The sequence below is a fragment of the Mchenga conophoros genome, linkage group LG22 (assembly GCF_057382185.1).
Source record: "Mchenga conophoros isolate Kocher_MC1m ecotype Shallow Benthic linkage group LG22, M_conophoros_male_GT1.1, whole genome shotgun sequence".
Lineage (NCBI taxonomy): Eukaryota > Metazoa > Chordata > Actinopteri > Cichliformes > Cichlidae > Mchenga > Mchenga conophoros.
In genome coordinates this window covers 23,251,405-23,267,805 of record NC_140546.1, presented here as the reverse complement: position 1 = coordinate 23,267,805, position 16,401 = coordinate 23,251,405, and the positions used below count along the sequence as shown (strand labels likewise).

The window sequence follows — 16,401 nt, the reverse complement described above, 5'->3', positions numbered from 1 at the left end:
CTTCTCCGTTTTGTGGTAAGCTTTTCTTTGGCTGTCACTTCTTCACCCTGACCTGTCTTATTTGGCTCAGCAGAACTGAAATGCTTTTACACGCTCACTCACATAAGCTCAGCGATTCTCTGCGCGATCAACCTCTCACATGTGTAAGCTGCGGGAGATTTCACTTGTCATGTTTGCATAGTAAGCTAACGATTAATAAGACGATGTCAGAGGAATTGGTGCACAAATTATCATCACTAACAGATCAGTGCTGTCGCTCTCTATACACAGTTCGCACGATTGCAAAGTGAAAGCAAAAAAACAAGCGCAAATTCAAACGCGATTTCAATATGTCACATATTGACAGTGGCTCACCGATGCCAATGACATAATTACCCAGCTACATTTCTGAAAGAATGCAAAAGCATTGACATATATTTTTCCTACAATAGCCCGACGGGCAGGGAAGAGAAAGATTTTGGTAGCCCGACTGAAAAAAATCGCTAGCTCCAGGACGTCGGGCTAGCGATATTGCGAGCCCTGTATCTGATTGAGGAATCACTCATCTTTGGAAAAGAGAGTTTATTACAGAGAAATGGCTCTTTCCAAAATAAAAGCTATACTATCCGCTTCTTCTGGGCTATATTCTCAGCAGCATAAGGAGAATCATGTGCTAACAGCTGTCTAAATGACTCGGCTAAAGTTAGTAGCATGCTTGCTTTTTTTTGTCTGCTTCCACTTGTCTTTGCACTAGGATGATGTCGGCGTAAATGTGCAGTCATATTCGTTGTGTTCCCACTAGTGCTTTCAGGTTAATCTCGTTGAAATGACCTTAACGCCACAACACGGCAAATCTCCGTTAACGAGCTACCGCCGATCACTCCGTGCATGGGGCTAGACGGCCAACACGTTAACGAGCTAACTGCGCTAACACACTAGTTCACACCAATGTAATTGAGCATTGCATGGCACATCCAACATACTGTTTTACTTTAGTCCATGACTCGCTTACCTTCAGGGTCATACGTCACATGAAAACCAAAATAATTCCAAACGCCAGATCTGAATGAGGTTCAATTTGCCTGTTGCAAGTAGAGCTTAACTTCTGTCTCGCTAGCTTGCCCTGCGCTCTTCCTTCTGACTATGCTGTCTGTGTTGAGCGCTCAGTGGATCTGCGCTCAACAGTGCAGCCTAGGCGGAGTAGTCGAACACAGATTCACTGAGCGCTCAACACAGACAGCATCGTCAGAAGGAAAATTGATAAAAGAAATTACAAATGTTGTATTGTTCGATACATATGCGTACCGAACCGAAAGCACTGTATCGAACGGTTCAATATCGATACGAATATCGTTGCACCCCTACTGGAATGATAAAATTATTTGAACATTACCTAATGAGACTGATTTAGGACAGACAATTAGTTCTTTTAAACTTTGCTAGCAGTCCTTCACAAACAGGGAACAGTCTGTCTATTCTCTCCATCTGTCAGCTGCTGCTGGCTCTTCCTCTTCTTCCTCACACACTGCTGAGTTTGTCCTGGTGGATCATCAGGGGTGCAAAGCCTCACAGATGATGTGCAGCAGTGGGTCCCTCAGTCTGTCCTCACTCTGGACACTTGCAGTTGTCACACATGGAAATCAAATGTGTGATAAGCTGCAGGATTCAAACACAAGTGTAACTTCTAAATACATGTTCATACTTTTATTACACAATCAGAGAGAAAGAAAAAGAGAGAGATTGCAGGACAGACAGGTGACAGTCTCAGGTGTACACTGTTACAAAACAGCACAAGAGAAGGAGGATTTAGTGTTTGTGTTATTACGAGTGCTAAACAAGAAGAGTTTCCAGATGGTACAGTGGACACATGTGTGACTCCTGTGATTTCAGCTTAACGAGTGAACCGTCAGCTCGTTCAAACACACGTTAAAGTCCGTTTGGCTCGACACCACCGAACAGAGGCAGCGATATAACAAAGCTAACATTAACAGTGCAGTGAATCCTGCTTGTGCCGTGATATTCAGGACTGCAAACTGAGCAGCATCACTGACTTTCAGCTTGTTGTGTTTGTGGATATATGACTGACTTTAATTATCCACAGAATCATCAGCTTCTCTGTAAGATTAAGGTCGACTATTGAACGGCGTATATTTTGAAGTAAAGGCTTTAAAACCAAGTTAGTACAAACATCACTAATGTCACATAACTTTCCCGACATGTGGCCAACAGTAATGATTTAATGTTCTTCGTTATTAAACATTCGCACATAAATAAGTGACATCATATTCAGTACTTACTTTTGACAGTTCACTCTTCGGACGCTGCCGTCTGCCGTATTTTGTGGCAAAATTATCCACACCCACCGCCGCACTATGTATTGTGGGATATATGGGACCGCGAAGCGTGCACCGGACCACGCTTGATATTTGGGGAAATCGACGGCGCATTTGGAGTATGCATTTGAAGTACACTTTGAATTGGGACAGCCGTCGTCGCGTGGCGGTGACGTAATCGCACTCAAGTACTTCAAGCGTGCGGTCTCTTAATTGGGACACAGCGACCTTATGTGTTTTAGCTAGCAAAGCCGCATGGCTGATGTGGAGTGAAGCCACGTTAATGACAATGTGTACAACCATTGGAGATGTGAGCAGGAGAGACGGAACAATTGACGGAAAAAGTGTGGACTTTATACCAGTTTTTAAATTGTGTTGATAGGCCATTTAAAACCAGAGTTATGATAAAAATATCTGCAATGTTTAGTTTTCTTCCTGAAGACTATCCTTGTTTATATTTACTGTGGGAAGAAATGGTAAAAACAGCGTTTTATAAGGAAAACGCTCGAAAGCACTCTCCGCCTGTGAGCAAAAACAAAACCAAAAAAACCCCCACCCTTTCCTATTGGTCGAAAAATGTACCACGTCGACCAATCAAAAAATGATATGGCAACATGGCATTTAGTTGTTTAGGAAGGGGGAAAGTTTTAGGAGTGATGGCGGTGTTTTGAGATGTGAGAGATTTGTGACGTTTAGCACAAATCTTGTGTAGTTAGTGTGTAGTGTAGTCAATAGTTTTGTTGTGTGTGTCAGAACAACGAGGTGACTGCTGAATGTTACAGGTGTTACAGGAGTGATACATCTCCTGTTGTCAGGCCTGCAGGTATCAGGCTGTTGTTGTCCTTTATCTCATAGTGGACAGAAATTGTTTTTTGGAGTGGCACAAATGATTTGTGTGGCATCAAATTTGATGCAGAACAGCTGATTGTTCTGTAAATAGTTTGAAATGTTTATTTTTTTTAAAAAACAAAACACCTTGGCTGCATTTTTAGGTAAACAGCTGCAAGAAACTTTGTTGTTTGCAAAACTCAGTTACTTTTTTTGAAGAACTATATAATTAATTGCCCAACATTGATCATTATTTACTGTATTTTGCAGACAGAGTTACAGGACTCTTTCCCAGACCACCATACTCATAAAAGTCAAAGCTTTATACAAAGAAAAAAAAAGAAAAAAGAAGAAAGTTGTGTTTTCAAAATTGGGGTTCAAGTTATTTTTACTTCCAATAGTGTTAACATACTACACAGGTCATGAACAATTTTTTTTAAAATTTTCATTGTAAGTGGGATAAAGCAGTTAATTAAAAGTAGTCTAACATAAATGTAAATGCTGTAATTTGATTATTTTAATAAACCATGTAACTTGGATGGATTTGATGCTGGCGTGACCACAGTGCACACGTCTGATGTCGCTCACAGTGGTCCAAGGGACCGCTCGGGGAGTTTGCGTGTTCGCTCAGACACGTGAAAAATTAGAGGGAACATTGCATGTACAATAACAATAAAAGGCTACTCTATTCTATTCTGTTTAAGGGAACCCTCCTGTACATACAGTCAGAGGTGTTTATTTGAGATGACAAAATTATCTCCATCTGCTCTTGATGACATCATGAAGAGCCATGAGTTGGGAGCAAAGAAACTGTTTGACACTGAGCATTTAGAGCAGTCTGATGTCTGCTGTTGCTCACAGTGGTACACGGGACCGCTCAGGGAGTTTGTGTGTTTGCTCAGACACATGAAAAATTAGAGGGAACATTGGTTCCAACCCTCACTGTTTTCATCCGATTTACAGATGGATGACGACTCCATTTTTAATACAAGTCAGAAGAGAGAATATTCTGTTCCCCCACCTTTGCCCTTGAGCTGTAACAGCGAACCCTCCGAACTCAATCAAATACGAATAATGTTTACGGTGCCGCATATGAACTAGTGCTTTAGAAAAGTCAGTTAAGTAATTGTCTGGAGTTAGAAGCAAAAATCCTTGTGCCACCTTTTAACCTTTTATTTGAACTCAGATCGTCTTAAGGCACAGCGAATACCAAACCATTCTCCAGATCAAATCATGGACGCTGGCAGTTCCATTTAAAGAGCAGCGTCACTACCGAACCCCCAGTGAGTCCATTGGAAACAACTACAGGCCCTGGGCTAAGGATCTGAAAATTAATCAGCTCCAGCGCAGACGACACACTCTCCATCAATCCTTGGCAAAACCAGCGGGGTCTTGTATCCTTTTGAGCTTGTCTCGCTGTGGGATTAAAAAGGGAAGGCTTTGTAAAGCGATGTGAGACTGCAGTATTCTTTGATTTGCTATCTGATAATTTAGTACTTCTTAAGACTTGCCTGAGAAACTTCACTTCAGCATATATTTTTGATCTTAATGAGGCTTTTAGCACTAACACCACCTGGAAAGAGAAAAGCAATAACCCCAAGGAGCAGGTAATTATACATTTAAGCAAACAAATGACATCAGTAACTTAACTTTAAGGTGTTCTTCTTCGTAAAACACTTGATCTAATTCACTCACCCTTTCATAGGGATGCATCTCCTCATGTATCATTTCAGGTCCAGGTCTAGAAGCTTGCCCAGACCCAGCAGGCGACCTATGAGTCCTGAAGAGCAGCTGGACACAATGCTTGAGCAAGAGAAGATGATCAGGGCCACTCAGGCAGAACCTAATGACACAGACCTGGAAGCAAGTATCACTTAATTTAGTGTGTAATTAGTCAGACGCTGATTTAAACCCCTTTTTTTAAACACATGTATGACCTTGACTTTGCTGTCACAGAGGTAAATATACTACATCAACACTGTTCCCAGCTCAGTGTTGGCCCTCCAGCCCTGCCAGCAGATGATCAACATCGTGCAGCTGCTGTCTCCCAACACTAAGGATAGTAAACCCCTCCAGAGTTGAGTGCTGCCATGGAAGAGGAAGTCAAAAGAGATTATTACTTCAGCTTGAAAAGCGTAGGTACTAAACAGTGATAGTAATCCTTAGTGATTGCACACATCTCCACTGTTAGCATTTGTTCTATAATTAAACAGACAAAAACTAATGATTCTTTCATGATCATTTGACCAGTGAACTACATTCTCATGGACCCATTTGAACGTCATCGATTATCCATATGCAGTGTCCCTCAGCTTTTTCCCCAGGAGGTTTTTTCGTGCAGTGTCCAGGGCAACCAGCTACAGGGATGTTAAGTTGTGGCAAAGACAGCATCTCTTTGCTGTCACTCATATTATGCTCCTACTGCAGGAGGTGTGGCTAAGCAGGTAATGTGTTCTTCCTGTTCACTTAGATTATGCTGTTTTACTTGCAGTGCATGGGATATTTTCAGTGAAGTATTTCACTTGTAAATTGTCATACTGAGCGCACAGGAAACAACCTCATGCCTCCCCCACAGCTAATTCAGCTCAGTTTCTAAGATGTAAAGCTAAAATGTTATGCCAGATACAAAGAGAAACAGCATGAGTATTGTGGTGTGAAGCTGAATTTCTGTACTAGGTTGTATTAATTAACTGACTGAACCAATTAAAAGTGTAACTTTTAAAGTGTGAAATGCAAGTCATTATCTTTGATCTCCTTTCAGCTTTTCTTCCTTGAGGTTTATCAAGCTGGAGGACCTTTTTCTCCTCCAACCTCCCCCTCCTACCATCTGAGTTTGAAGTTTGTCCAGAGACAGTGCCAAAGTACAAGAGACGAACTGATTCAAAAGTGAGTATTGCCAATTTAACAGACTGCCTCAAAACAGGCAGCCTGTCACTGAAACTTGTATGCTAATGTCCACACTTAATAACTGTAGTGTAGCTTTACGCTGGCATAGAGCTGCAGTATGTGCCCAGGCAAATCCAATTGTAGGTGCTGGCTCATGTTTCAACCCTGTCCACTCTGTAAGGCCCATGTCAGACTCCTTTTCAGGGATCGCTTACAGTGCCACCTTTTGGGATTCCATCAATACCTTTGTATGTCTGTTGTATTTCAGGTTAGACCATTTAGCAGTCCTCTGGGATTTCTATCTAGAACACTGAAATATAAGCCATTGTAATCTGTAGAAATTAGCATGTGTATGTTAATTCCTGTATGCATAACTCCTACCTGCATGGTTACCTTACCTTTAAATAATGTGCTCAAAGGAAGAATGTTATCAATAATGTATTTTGCACGTGTTCCTCAAAACACCAATAATGACTGACACAAATAAACAAGTCAGTGGCTTTTACTACATGTGGACTTAGGTTAGACAAAGCATACACTTCCACTCTGTTCTGTGTATTGATGAGCTGTGCCTTTTCCATGTCCAGGCATTCAGAATGGAACCAGCGGTTACAGTTATCACACTGAATCTGTGAACAACAAATACATGAGTTTTCATAAAGACATAAAGTAAATAAGTACATAAATAAAATAATTTGAATCAGAAGCAAATATGTCATCCTAGACAACAAAACTATTTTTAAAACATTGTACCCAGTCAGTGATGGAGGGTCCTGGATTGGGTGGTTTCACTGTTGCACACATAACACAGTTGTCACTGTTGAATACTAATACATGGAAAAATATACATATATGTTAGTGTTCAGCAGTTTGACACGAATAAATAAATGAAACTTAAAGATGTTACACACCTGAGGCCTCAAGTATTGTCTGCGGCAATGTCCTTTGTGCCTGGCCATCTCTTTTTTAGTTGTCAAAATGTAATTTCAGGTTTCTTTGGGAATGCGTCCATTACAAACAAACAAACAAAAATAGAATTAAAGTGAAAATATCAGTACAGCAGGTACAGTTTCTGTTGCATGATAAAAGTTACACACAAAATGATCCTTCTCTTCTTTTTCATGAATCAGACAGACACATGAATGAATCTCAACATGTTTTTGAAGCTGTGTGAGAATGCCCTGTGATCTATATTATGTTACATGAAGTTAAAACACATATGTTCTTTTAAATCTACAAATTGTGCTAATGTCTTTCTCCTTAAGCATTGTCAGGGTATTTTTATTTTTGGAAATTGCTTGTGTCTAGTTTGGAAATACTTGTTTAAATAACTGATAACCATGGATTTTATTACCCTTTCATCTCCAACCATATGTTCAAATATAGAAACAGATGTCCTCCATAAACAGGTGAATGCCCTATTCAGATACTAATCCTTTGTAATTCATGTAAGATGACTGTTTTCTAACAATTCTTTATTCATCTTTAGTGCAGTTTATTAAGCTACAAATTTAAAAAAAAAATTATGTTAGAGGGCAGTCTGTGTCACGCAGTTCGAAAGCACCTTTAGATAAAGGCCCTTGGTCCTGCCACTTTTCTAATGACATCACAGAATACCTAATATTTTGTTATAATAATAAAGACGTAAATAATGCATAATTTCGAGCCCCGGCTTGGACAGTCTCGGTCGTTGTGTCCTTGGGCAAGACACTTCACCCGTTGCCTACTGGTGGTGGTCAGAGGGCCCGGTGGCGCCAGTGTCCGGCAGCCTCGCCTCTGTCAGTGCGCCCCAGGGTGGCTGTGGCTACAATGTAGCTTGCCATCACCAGTGTGTGAATGTGTGCGTGAATGGGTGGATGACTGGATGTGTAAAGCGCTTTGGGGTCCTAAGGGACTAGAAAAGCGCTATATAAATACAGGCCATTTACCATTTACCATAATTACCAGAATCTTTGGGCTACCCGGTCAGACTCTTCCTGCTCCAAAGACTTTCTTGAAGGATCGACCAAATACAGAGAGCTGTCATTGTACTGTGATAGATCTAGTTTTTAAAATTACATAAATTATGAACACTGTTAATGGAAAAAAAAAATTAGTGTAACAAAAATGTTGCTAGTACTAACCAGACTTCCGGTGTATATTTCCAATGTGTACAAATGATACAATGGCTTTGTAGTTGTCAAAGTTCACCTGTGACACATTAGAAATTCATAACAAATCTGCAGAAATACTTTTTCCATTTATTTAAAGACATTACAAAATTTCCAAAATCAGAAATCTCTAATATATGAAATAAAAATTTACCTTGGACAAACTTTGTCTCCTGATGATTTCTATCGCTCCAAAGATCACAAAATAAAATTTTGTGATCTTTTATCTGCCCCAGCTTTAACATTATGCAATAATTTATTTATTTATTTATTTATTTTGCCTATCCCGTTTGGCTCTTTTGCCATCAGAATTGTTGTCTAAAGGCAAAGAAAGATGCCCAACGGATTTACTTTACCAAATTGACCATCCCAGCCTTGCCGTAATGGTCCATTTGATTCACCTTTTATTGTTTATTTTATTTTCACTTACTGAATACGGGACAGACTTGACTGGGGGAAAGAAGGGGAGAAAGAAAGAGGGAAAGAGAAACAGCTGAGAAGAGGGACGGGGGAGAAGGGCAAAAAACAAAAACCAACAGAATGAGCAGAAAAAGAAAAGAAGAAGAAAAAAAAATGCATATATCAATCGCCTGGGTCACCTGCTGAGAAAGAAAAAAGAAAACAAGCAGAAGAGAACAAGAGTAATAGAATAAACAGCATCACAATGATATATGGGAATATGACAGTAAATACTAAATATTAAACATTATTGTGCAGCACATAAGATCAACAGAACACAGTGTGCTTTGAGGTAGGAGCCAAAAAGGGTGTAGTTTGTGGGTGTGATCACCCGTGTGTACACCTGTGAGCATGGACGCGCTTGTTTTTTTAAAAGGTTCCTTCATGTAATAATCTGCTAGAGGGTGTGGGGGGGCCACAGCCCCGTCCTCCAGGGCATGAAGCAGGTATGGAGGAGATCAAAACTCCAGACATCCAGAGGCCCCCAGGACACAAGAGACCAAGGAAGACCAACAGAGGGGCAGCCACGCCACTGTCCCAGAAAGAGCTGAGGAGAGTCCCAGATGAGGGCTCACTCAGCAGCCGCGGAGCAGAAGCCAGGGGGAGTTGCAGTGACGCGCCCGTGAGCTCCGCCGGCAGCCAGCCGTGCCTGAGTGACCGAGCCCCAGGCCGAGAGGCCGGGGGCACCCCACCTCCGAAGTGGCCCGAGCGAGCCCCAGGCTCCAGGCCCCGATAAGCGGCCGCCAAGGAGTGAGCCGGTGTGTACCTGGACGCCCATCCCCGGACACAAAGAACCACCAAGGCACCGATGTCTGAGGGAGTCCGCCACTGGCAGGGGAAGTGGTGGTAGGGGGAGATAGGCCTCCAAACCTTGGAGGGCCTGAGATGTCCCCAGAGAGGTGGCGCCTGACACCCAACCTGACATATAGACACAGACATACAGGCACACACAGATACAAACATCCATTCCCACCCTCATGCTCTCATATGCACTTACTCCACACTCAACCAACGTGGAGACAGACATAAAGAGACGCTGTACACACGATCACACTCCCCAAGCGTACTCTACAAACCGGGTCTAGGTACCCTTGCCCCTGGAGGGGGAACTGCACCCAGACCCAGGTGGTGTTACCCTTTTCCCTGCGGTGGGGAGAGGCAGACCGCCCCGACTCCGCAGCAGCAGGGAGGCCCCACACTCCAGACCGCAGTCGGACGGCCAACTCCTCCTCCTAGCCCCCCCGCTCCAGCAGGTCGCAGAGAATGTGGGTGAGAGAAGACTCCAAACCTCCCTCCACCCGCTCATTGTAATGTTGATGCATGTGTGTTCTAAGGTGCATTTAAAACCCAGGAGGGCATGGAGCTACCTGCCAGAGAGCAGCAGGTAAGCGCATGGTCCCTCCTGCTAGCCCTCAATGTCTAAGTGTATTTAACCTTGAGAGGTGGGCAACGACGTCAGGGGTGAGGTGTACACCCTGATGGTACTTTGGATTCCGTGTATCGTGCCCACCCCCAAGATCCTATATGTATGTGTAATGAGAGTGTGAGTAATGTGAATGTCTAAGTTGTGGGATAAAATTGAGGCAGAGGCAGCCAGAAGGGGACAGGGGGGGGGGGGGGGGGGGGTAGCCTCCTCTGCACCCTGGTGACATACCCCTACTCCAAGGTCCTGCATGTGTGGGTGGTTGTGGTGGAGCGGGAAGAGGGAGGCAGCTGGAGATGGGGAGGGAAGGAAGGGAGGGGCAGGTGACCCCTCCCTGGGGCCAGCTCCCCCGCTGACCCCAGTAGGCACCCCCATACTCCGCGACCCGCCAGGGAAAGGGGGCCCAGGCCCATCCAGACCGGGGCCCAGTGCAGCAGCGCCTCCCGGCCCCACAGAGCCCGGGACAGTCCACCCAACCCCACCACAGAGAAAACTGCACCCACCCCACCATCCACTCATCTTCCAGACTACATAAGACAATAAACACCCAGGCTGAGATCTTCCTCCACCTCTCCTGTATCTCCCCCTCCTGCAGAGGGAGCTCCTGAGGAGAGGAAAGCTCCTGCAAGATGTGACAATCTCCCCCACCAGTTGAAGAGCCCCCCAGGTGGCTCGATGCACCGGCGGCACCCTGCTCCAGGGCTGGGCCCCCATGCACCCACCCGCCCACAACCCCGGCAACACACCAACCAGGACCCAAGCCCCCAAGGCCCGGCCCGGGCCCCAGCCCAGAGACGGAGCGCCCCCAGAACCTCACGCCCATCCCGGACCCACCCAGGGGAAGCCAGGCTACCAGGTCAGTAACCCACGTCCATCAGCACAGACCCTCCCCTAGCCCCGCTGCACGCAGCCGCGAGGAAACAGTCACCTGAGATCCAACAGAGCCCCCAACCGGGCATTACCGCTACCCCGGGTTGAGCCCCCCAAGGAAGATGCCTCCGGGGAACCCCCCGACGCCCTAAGCCTGTCCCTACCCCCACACCAATCACAACAGTGAAGGTGGGACCAAACTATGACCCCCCACCCCCACTAGGTGATGGAGCTGATCAAAGGAGCCCAGAGCAATTGATCTGATGTGGTGGCAGAGGCTGTATCAAGACTAATGTAATCTAATAGATAATTTCTATATTGGTTAGAATTAAGATTATTTTTATTTTTCCAGTTCATGAGGACTGTTTTCTTGGCTATGCATAGGGCAGTGAAAACCATATGGGCGATATTCTTTTCTGAAGTGACATTATCTAAGCTGCCCAACAAACACACTAAGGGGGAAGTTGGAATGTTACATTTCAGACACTTCGATAAGTCTTCACATATCTCGCGCCAAAACTTCTGAACTGGTGGACAGAACCAAAGAGCGTGGATATAATTGTCCGGTGAATTGGTTTGGCAGTGTGAGCAGTTGTTGGTAGACGTAAAGCCCATCTTGAACATCCGATGACCTGTATAGTGCACTCTATGTAATATTTTGTATTGAATTAATTGAAGATTTTGTTTTGTTTTTAATACTAGGAGTACATACATCTCCTACAAGCCAGCTGTGTGGTCTAAGGGACAGGAGCTCACTGTGACATATGATGAAGTCGTTACCTCTAATTTGAGACAGGACCACAAAGACAACTTCTGTTTCATGGTGTTTCCACGAATATGTGAGCTGTGAGTCAACAACAGAATAGTAATTTGTTATGAGTTCAAAAACTCATTCTTCTGAGAACATTCATTGTACCGTAATAGATTACAATGGTTTTAAATGTAATTAAAAAAAAAAAAAAAAAAAGTACATCATGCAACAACAACAAAATATCTCCAGATTTTACATGATTACATAAATAAAGTCCAATAATTGAAATGCGTTTTATTTGTGATGTTAAACAAAATTCAGAAATTCATACTTGTCTCATTTACTCTTGTTCTTGTAAAACACTTTAATGCTGATATATTACACATAATATTTGTGGGGTGTGTTTGATTAGAAATCATAACAGCTGAAAAAAAAAAACATAGTTTGAATCTATTTAATGACTGCTACTTTTTGTGGACTAATTTATCATTTTATTTTACTTTAGCAGTGGATATCATGCGCACTGTTGGGTCATTCTGCAGACATGGGCCTACCAAATGAATAAGCGTCATGCAAGGTAGTTTCCCTGCTTACCGCTACTTGTCCTGTCTTTAATTTGCCATTTTTGGCAAAGAAGACATTGCTCTCTGCTTTGATATTACATCCACCAGTGGCAAATAGTGCCTTTGTAAGTCTGCCCATGTGAGAAAGAGTTCAATTAGCAGCATTCACAATTGCAGCCATTTCGAAGGCACTGAAATCTCCTTTCCAAAATGTGACTGACGCTTTCTTAGCCATGTATGTTGCAGTTTTCTGGCAAACAGCTACTTGTTCCTGGCTTTCATCCTACAAAGATAGACATGTGACAATAATCAGACTCATGTACGATAATAACACACAACGGTAGACATAAAATAAACGTAAAATACCTGGTTTTAGACAATATCATGTTGTTTGAGCTGTTCCTGTTCCAAGGTTTTGACAGGAACCGTGGGAGTCGTGTCTTTCTCTGTTAACAAATAACATTTTTGAATGACTTCTTTTGTTTATTTTATAGAACGACGAAAGGATAATTGTGAGCTTAAAGAATTGAAAGTCCGGCTGTCATTTAATTCTTGAAATTAACGGAACATTAAAACATACCTCAGTTTTCTCTTTTTTCAGTGGCAAGCCTGTCACTAATGGTGACACGTACACACTGTCATGGCTGGCAGACCGTGGGGATGTGGGGAAATCAGGACCCACAATGCAGGACTCTGGTGGAGAAAACAGTGCGTTTATTGACAGTGCTGTGAATATTACACAATAGATCCCCGTGCGCTCCCCTGACTCCCTTGTCGTGTCTTTCTACACCCGAAGTCCGTGCTCTGTATTTTCAGCTCCCGTGTGTCCGCACACCCCGTGCTTGCTGCCCTCTCGTTTCCATGCTCCGCCTGGGGGGGAAATAACAGAGGCAGCTGTCAGGATACACAACTACAGCTTGCATACACTCAAAAGACTTTGCTCAGTAAGACGACTGACATGCCGTCTCACACAACAATCGCACATCAGTAGGAGCTCAATCACACCCTTAAATAGCTCCCCTGACAAGGCTGATCAACTGCAGGTGCGTGGCATCATCTTCAGGTGTGGCCAGCCACCTGGCAGGGCCACACCCACCAGGCCTGAAGGTGCCTGTAGCCCGGCCTACCGGATACAGCCGCACCCACACACAAACACCTGCCTATACATGTAAGCATGGAAACAGGGACAGCAGCATAGCAGCAACCATACATATAAGATATTATACAAGTCCACAACTGCTCACGGACCCTGGGTCACTCAGACTGTGTTTGTCTTTCCATTTCTCCATGCCTGTTGAGTATACAGACATACTTTTAATGCTTACAGATTCCATCACCAGTTGTTTCTGTACATAGGCAAATATTTTCACTGGTTCTGACTATGTTGCTCTATTTGTATAAAATATCATTTTTAGTAACAGGAAATTGTTCATACTTTCTTGATATTTTCATGTTTGCATATTCAAGAAGGAGGGCATCGTGCATTTTTTGATATATGTCAACAAAGTCATCAAGCCGTGTCAGTCTCCTTCTCTGGATACGGATTCTTTTCATATCCTACTGGCTTTTCTCCATGATTCGCTGGCTTCTGTTGTCTTGTGTAAAATGATGTAATGTAATAGTACATAGTGAGTTAAACAATCTATGTATTTCAATTTTATCTACAATTTCTGTTTCTTTTACACTTATTCTTCTCTTCATGATACCTGGTTCTTGGATTGCTGAATGTCACCATGGAGTTAATCAGGATCAGTACCATGACGTCCAAGATCCCCTGAGGAGCATCCAAATACTTCAGAAATATAAGTAACAAACAAAAGCTACTGACTGACAAATCTTTACTGAGTTGTCACTTTTACAGTTATTTATAAATGACAAGTTATAAAAATAATACAAAAAATAAAATGTACCGAGCATCAGTGCTGACCACAAAGTTGCATGTGGTAGAAGGTGATTTACCAGACCTGAAATACATTTCGGCATAAAAGAGGTTTCGTTCACCCTCACAGTCCAGTGTTGCACTGTCAACAATTTCCTGGAAATGGGTCTTCAAGGGGGCGTTCTGAACATCAGTCTGTAAAACTTATATATAATCAGTAATATCACAAAGCAAAAAAAATAAAATAAAATTCTTACTTTCATGCAATGTTAAATTCATTAAAGTATGTACATATGAAAGCATGTTTTCATAATTATTTCATTTTTTTAACAGATTATTGAGTTTTAAAAATACATTGTTATTTTTAATAATATAAAGTAATGAATTGTTATGGGACAGAGACAAATAAACACTTATTACTAATATTACTTTACTAATAAATATAAGTTAACTTTGTAGTCCTCAGCAATCACAGTCTTTTCATCCACATCTAGGGTCCCCCTTTTTTGCATAAGGAGTTTCAGGTTGTTGTAATGCTTTGTTATATTCCTTCCACTACAAGGACTGCGAAACACTACTGCTGCACTATGGACAACCTCATCCATGTCTTTTAAGTTAGCACAACATGCAAGCAGCCCAAATAGATGCATTCCAAGCCTGTAGTTCTCTGGAATGCTGGGGAAAGAAATAAATGGAATCACTGTTAGTAGTACCTTTAAATTAGAAATGTTATATTCTCAAAGAATTATTGATGGAAATGTGCATACTGTTTTTTACAAAGGTCCTTGGCATTTTTCATGACGTGGCTCAAATACCGATGAAGAAAATGGTAAAATGGTAAATGGCCTGTATTTATATAGCGCTTTACTAGTCCCTAAGGACCCCAAAGCGCTTTACATATCCAGTCATCCACCCATTCACGCACACATTCACACACTGGGAATGGGAACGTTGAATGTCTGTGATGAATGTTTGCCAGTGAGCAAGAGAAAGTTCTTCTGCAGCAGATCCTCACAACTTGTTCTGCAGAATGTGATGGAAATGGATCAGAGGAGTACTAGTGATCCATCACACATGAACATGACAGGCCTTTTGTAGGCCCGATTTACAAAAGCTCTCACCAGATCTGTTTGAAAGGCCTGCAAGAAGTATGTTACAGAGGCTGTAATATGGTCACACATGACATATGTAGCAACAGGAAGAGGAGGTGCACCTTTGGATGGGTTTCTGACAACCAATTCATACACATAGTATGGTGGCATTCCAGCACTTTCTTTTCTTACTATAGCATCAAAGTACACAATGTCTTCTTTGCATTGCTGATACAAACTGACAAGGTTTTTTTTGACCACCTATCCAGGATGTACTGTCACAGTTGGGACAGGCTTGAGCAACCCCTTTACCTTATATTGGATAAGCAGCTAAGAAAATGGACAAATTGACACAAATATAATTTGCGGATACAAAAAAGTATCAAATATATTTATATGGTAATACAATTAGAACAATAGAATCGATATATATGATCTAAAAAGAAAGCATTCTCTTACGAAAGAAGGAAAGTCAACATCTGATTGTAAAGAATTAAAAACAGTGTATCTATTAATTACAGTGTCATCAGTTCACTGTGTTTCCGGATTCTTCTTTCTGTCTAATGATGAGCTCCTGGAGATTCTGCCACAGACCAAAGACCCCCTGTGTGTCCAACCCCACCTGAAGAAGTGTTTTAAAGGCATTGCGAAGCTGGAATTTACTGAGGACATGGCGATTACTGGCAAAATATCAACTCTGAAAAGGAGACAGTGCCCTTGACAGAGAAGATTTATCCAGCTCAAGCTAAGGTATACAGCAAAACAGTGTTAGCTAGTAACACAAAAAATGCTATTTTGCATATTTCATATATATAAAAAAATAGATATCTAATTTACATTGTTTCACTTTTTTTTTTTTTTTTTTTGCAGTTTTTCAGTTCACATAGTGCAGAGGCCATATTTTGTTACTTTTTACTGTTATCGCTTTTAGGGTATGGTGGGAAAATGGTTGGTCAGCTGTCCTTTTTTTCACTAGGATATGTGAAAAGAGTGAGGAAATTACTAAGATGGTCAGAGGCACCCCAAAAACTACAGAAGAGATCGTGACTGAGCTTGAAGACAGCAGAGCAAGTCTAAATAAACAGAAAACAGATTGAGGACCACCTTCAAACAAGGTAAGAAATGCAGCTTTACTGTCTGTTTTCCCAGCTTCTTTTTAATGTAAATACCAACAATTCAAACTGACTGC

The 16,401-nt window shown here is 42.4% G+C and overlaps 1 pseudogene; it reads left to right on the top strand.

The window, feature by feature from the left end:
- Window positions 1-16,401, top strand: part of LOC146549504 (dynein axonemal heavy chain 3-like) — a 30,393-nt pseudogene that overhangs the window by 2,162 nt on the left and 11,830 nt on the right.